This window comes from Pinus tabuliformis, chromosome 9 (genome assembly GCF_031772625.1).
Source record: "Pinus tabuliformis cultivar Carrire ecotype Pingquan chromosome 9, CPIR1, whole genome shotgun sequence".
Lineage (NCBI taxonomy): Eukaryota > Viridiplantae > Streptophyta > Pinopsida > Pinales > Pinaceae > Pinus > Pinus tabuliformis.
In genome coordinates, this window is record NC_142307.1 from 635,834,186 (window position 1) to 635,840,590 (window position 6,405).

Below are 6,405 nucleotides of genomic sequence, written 5' to 3' on the forward strand. Positions count from 1 at the left end.
ATTTAAATCTTAAAAAAAAATATTCTAAAAAACTATTATTATATACATTATTTAAATATTTTCACTTATTAAATACAAAATTCAACATGAATGTCATTATTTTATTTTATTTTGCAAATCATATGTTATTTTATGTTATTCTCTTAAGTATATAATCTTTTTTGATAATTTGTTAAGATTAAAATTATAAATAAAAAATATAAATTTATTATTAGTCATTTTGGTAGGAAATGATTTTTACAATGAATGCTCTAAATACTTGTCAAAGTTGGCCATAGTCATTGCTTTGCACTATGCCCATTGTTTTTCTCTAACATTTATCCTTCTTATGGATGCTTCGTCGAATCCTCATTGCATCATTAAATCCTGATCGCCTCCAACCTCTTAGACAAATCCTTTGATGTTTTGTAACAACCCCGGGTTAAAAGTTCATGTAATAAAGTTAATAAAGTCAAAATAAGACCAAGGTCATGAGACACGTATTCCAAGTTGAATGTTGGGAAAAAAACCCTAGTGGGCATCACTTGTTGTATGTTGTGGCTAAGGGGAAATTGGAAAAGGGTTTGAAAAGGAAAAAAGGCATTATTGGCACTTTATTTATGAAAATAAAGGAAATTAGGAGAAAAGGAAGGTGAAAGGTCGCAGGTTGCATGTGAGGAGGAAAATGAAGGAAAATAGAGGGAAAATGAAAAATTCAGAGGCATCAATAATAAAAAGGATTCATAGCATCAGTTTGGAGTCTTTTCTCCATTCAGTTTTGGAATTGTTTTTCAAAGAGAAGAAGAGAACCAAGACAAGAAAGCAAGCAGTAAAGCAAAGGAAGGATAAGGAAAGCAAGGATAAAGCAAGGAAAGGTTGGATCAAGTAGCTTTAGCTAGAATACTTGCATGTAACAGGTTGCATGTATGATTTCTTAGCTAGCTTTGGCATGCATGGTATATGAATGTGTATATTTGGTTCATTTGTTGTCATTGACATGGGTTTTACCTAGTTTGACAGTGGATTTTAGCCTTGCATTTCCATTTCTGGATGCCCATGGTGTGATGGGATTCATTCTTGGTTGTGCTTTGGATTTCCGGAAGGTTTTGGATCCGAGTGAGGTGGTCTCAGGAAAATCCCAAGGGTTGGGGGTGGAGATGGTTTTCTCTAGGAAGCCCTCAATAGGTGGGTGGAGACATGAAAATTCCTTAAGGGATGGTTAAGGAATTTCAGTTGAAATTAGGCAATGTTGTGCCAACGTCTGGGAGTCTAGATCAGGAAAAAGGCATGTTAACTTAAGGTTTGGACACTTGGAAGGGTGGTTTAGCTCTTGGGGGTCCTGTAGCACCCGCAGAAGGTTAGTAAGGTCTTTTTTTGTCAACTCCATTTCATTAAGGTTATCTAGGAGGTTGATTCATGTCATAGTAGCCCTCATCTCATGTTTACCCTAACAAACTGGTTAAAGTGGGTAGATATGGGAGGAGGAATTTCATAGTGGTATCCGAATGGGTTGCACTCTCTTTGGGTGGTATGGTTATGGTTAACCCATTCGTCCAATGTGGTTAGATGCATGTGGTTAGGAATGCATTGTCATGGTTAGAGTTGTCATGCATGAGGCCTTGGTATGCAGTTATTATGGTCATGCATGATGTTGGAATATCGATATGATTATGATTATATATGTATCATGCTAATATGGAATGATTTTGCAAGTGAGATAAGCCTCCCCTGAATGTCATTGAGGTATGATTTTGGTTATGGTATCTATTTGGTTTATCTGACATAGCATGCTTACAGGAAGAAGAGAATCAAAGATGACAAGCAAAATGGTATACTAAAATTCACATGACTCTCCCTACAGATCAATTGGGCAACAAGGAGATGACTACTCTCCTAATATAGCAGACAATTTGAGAAGTTTGAAGGAAGAGATAAGGATTTGCAAGGAAGACAATGACAAGTTGGTTGAGGCTCAGGAAAAAAATTCAAGGGCTTAGGAAAAATATGCAGAGGTCAATGCAGTAATCCTTCATAGTTTTTCAAACTTGTAGAGACATGGACAATTGAGGATTAGTCAAGAACGGGAAGAGAATACTAATGGGGAATATGGTAGCAGGTCTCGGTCAGGATACATGTTGGATAGAGGTGACACAGTCAAAGGTGGAATATCATATGATACCCCTGATAGGAGGACTGATATGTATGGGTATCATTCTAGTTCCTCATCCAAGAGACATCATCACAGTCATCACCGCCATCATCCTTATAGGAGGAGTTAGTAATTGCTTGAGGAGTTCTAGAAAGTCAAGTCTCCTACATTCTATGGAGAGATGAAGAAGTTAGAATATGCAGAGGCATGGCTACTTGGGGTGAAGAAATTCTTCAGATTGCATAACTATTCAAAGAATATGAAAGCTAAAATAACTACCTTCAATCTTAAAGGGAAAACATGCATTTGGTGGGAATAAGTGAAGAATGTCAAGGGAATTCGATAAGAAGAGTTGGTTTGGGATGAGTTTGAGAGACTCTTCAAGAAGAAGTATATATCTGAAAGGTATTATGATGACATATCTAAGGAGTTTTATGAGCTGCAGATGGGTTCTATGACAGATGATGAGTATACCAGCGACTTCCTGGAGCTGTTGAGGTATGTTCCTTACCTTGAGGAAGAGAAAGAAAATATTCAAAGGTTCATTAGTGGGTTTCCAGCAACATATAGAGACAAAATTGATTTTGATGAGCCTAGGTCGTTGGAGGAAGCCATTAGGAAACTAAAGCATTGTTCTAAGCAGCCAAAGTGTAAAGTTGAGCCTAAGTGTGATTTGAAGGGAAATGAGAAGGTTAAAGGGAAGTGGCCACTGAAGCGAGGAAGACCTCAAGATGCAGGTGAGAAAGAAAATGGTGCTCCTTACAAGAAGTTCAATGCAATTGAGAAGGGACATGGGTCACAGTCCTAGAGAGCAACATAATAGAGGTGATGGTAGGGGACCATTGTAGTGTTGGATAAGTGGCAAAGATCGTCACAAGAAGGATTGTCCATTATACCAGGGTGGCAGGCCTTAGATCTATAGTGCTCAAGAAGTGCGGCTAGTTGGGGATGTTGGTCATATCATTCCTCGGATTTATGTAGTTGTGGACAACAAGCATGCAGATCATCAGGCATCCATTATTGAGATGGAAGAAGTGCATGCAAACTATTGGTTGGTGCATTTAGCTATAGGTACTAAGAAGTGTTATGCAACCAACCTACAAAATAGAAGAAGATATAGATCAACGACTTCAAAATAAGCCTCTTCAAGGGGGTAACCTCCTCTACATTACACACATGAATAATTCTTGGATGATACAGATGATAAAACCTCCTTTCTATATATAGGAGTCTAAGGGGTCACAATATAGTCAGATCCGACATAACAATAATAAGAAAACATACACAGATTCCATTTCATCCTTGTGAACTCATAACAGACATAGATCCCATCCATCAAATAAGAAAAAATATATAAATTCAATGCTTGTTTGGCTTGTATAGCAGTCTCGACCTGTTGTATACTAAGTTGCAGTTCATGAGAGAGAATATCAACCCAACTAAAAATTTTTCCTCTAGAAACAACTAGGTTAAGTAAATAAGCCTATCTCTCCTCAAAGTAGTCTGCATTCTTCCATCCATGTAATCTGCAACACATCACCATAAGATATTGGTAAACCTTTCTCAAATTGTTGGTCCTGTAAACTGCACTTTGTTTTTGGTGGAATTTTGCAGGCCCTTGCCACCACGACTTTAGGAATTACTTGGTACTCAAGTTAGCCAAAGTCACATAGAATTGAGTATTCAAATATTCCTTAGGAGTTACCATCTTGTAATAAGAATGTATTTCATGCAGATGGTAGGTGGAAATCTTATTATCACTTTCATTGTTGAGAATAAGGTTCTTACTATCCATATGTAACAAGATCCATTCAATAACTTCGGTGCAAGGAATCACTAGGAATAGGCATGGCACTCGTTGTATTTTGGACCTCTTGATATTTATATACACTTCCTTGTCTTCCAAGTCATCCAGGAATTCATTCTACATGAAAGCATCTTTGATGGCTTGCCATGATACTTTCAAATATTTTTCAATAAAAAATTGTGTCTGATAGAATAGGAAAAAATGGCTTAGTATATTCCACTGCCTCATCAATACTAGCTTCTGAGGTTTCCTTTGAAGTATCTTGTCAAGTGGTAGGAGGCATTGTCTTAATAAATGATGAGAAAGTGATGTATCCTATATTTGGAGCACCTACACGTGGAAATTCACTCATGGCAAACAAAAATTGGTTTCGATAAATCCCCTAACTATCACATGCACAATATTCAAAAGACAATGATGAAGGAAAGATTTGGGCAAGATGGGAGCACAAGAATATCACAAGTGAGACATGATGGCTTAACTAGCCACTAGGAGTGCACACTATGCCAAGGCAAGGAAGAGGGCGCAATTCGAGATCACAGTGAATAGACAAGGCTTGAATGAGGCTTAGAACTATGCCATGCACTCCATGAGAGAGAGAAAGACTTTTGGGCACAGGTCATAATCACATTGAGCAAGGAGAGGATAAATTGCTGCTTGGAAGTGTGTAGTGCACTAGGGAGGCCGAAGTGAGGGCACAAAGAATAATTGCAGTGGGCAGGAATTCCTCACTATGGATTGAAAGTGCGTTGTGCGCTCTGGAGGGGAGTTTTCTCAAGTGGGTGAAATTCAGAATCCCATAGGGTCTCTATTTTCAAGAAGTGCACTCTGAAAGGGAGCTTCTTCTATTGGGCGCATTTCGGAATCACAGAGGGCCTCTTCTTTCCAGAAGTGCACTATGGAAAAACGTAGGCCGAAAACTACTAAGTGATGGTCAACAACAAGTCTAGAACATAATAACAGTGAGTGAAAAGGGTTGCAAGTGTTTATAGATTCTGTTGCAATCATGATTGGAAAGTGAAAGGTCATGGAATGTGAAGATTCAACTGAATTGCCACTTGCGATAACAAGATGACACTTGTAGGATCAAGTATGGATGAAAATGACACTTCATATGTAGAAATAGAATGAAACACCAGTAAGGAAAACAAAAGCGCCACTAAAAAAAAATACGACACATTGCAAAACTTACCAAGAATCCACGCACTTGTGACTAAAAGTGATGAAGAACTCCTTGTGGTGAGAAAATGCACTCAAACTATAGGGGATAGTGATTGTGAGAATGAATGATGAACTAGGTTGCTTATAAATAAAATCTACATGTAAATCATTTTAATGCATTCTCACCACATGTCACTTGATGAGTGACTTAGTTACATGAAGTGGAGAGGGTCCCTATTTTCTAGGAATGCGCTCAACATATAAAGAAGGAAGGGCACATGTGTGAGAGACAAGATGGTACACCTTCTATTGACAAGGAGTGTGCAACAATTGAGGGAAAGGAGGGTGCACTCTATGTGGAAAAGTAGTGCACACTCTTTGTGGACAAGTAGTGCACTTGAATACGAGAAGGAAGCCTACTCCACTGAGAGATAGAAGTGCATAGGGTGTAATTTCCTTTCACGGTGCATGTGTGATGACTAGGTTTAGAAAGTGTGCTTTCTCTAGAAGAAAAGATTGTGCTTTCTTTCTTTTGTGTGATCAACAAGTCTAGTGAAGGAAATTAACACTATGTCAAAGAAAAGATAGTACTTTTCCTATCTTTAGAAAGATGACACAAGATCTTCCAAAGACAAGAAGACGACACTCAGGAAACTTTGACCTAGGAGGAAAAAACAACACTTATGGAAATTAAAAGTATGATCGACACTTAGAAAACATGAACAAATAACAAGATGACACAAGGTAACTTGAAATGACATTTCATGTAGGCTCCAAAATTGAGTAAGGAAAACAATTTGGAGGGTCGTTGTCGTAGTGACAATAGAAGCATGATAGGAAATTTACTTAACACACAACCTTTAAATAGTCACTTTTCCTCCTTGAAGTCATTAGAGAATAAATTATTACTTGTAACTGCCTTATCTTTGAAGAAATTCCAATTAGTGAGCAATATAAACACTCATTATCATTAAGCACACATAAAATTCTATTTCTTTAATAATTGTGTGACAATATTCCTAAAAATAGAGGGGATTTAATGGATACCTACCTTAGTAGTTCCAAGAAACATGCATATGGCATATCATACATTGCTTTTAAGCTGTATAGTAACATTTTTGTCCCTTGTTGGGTAAAATTTGACCTGGTCCCAAGAGAGAGGTAGTGGAAGTAGCTTTTAGGATTTCAAAGAAAGTATCAATGATATGATCATTATTCCTTATCTCATCTTGTTGTGATGCATTGAAAAGCATTCTCTTTTTGGCATGGATCCATGAAAAATAATTTATACCAATCTCTATATCATTCT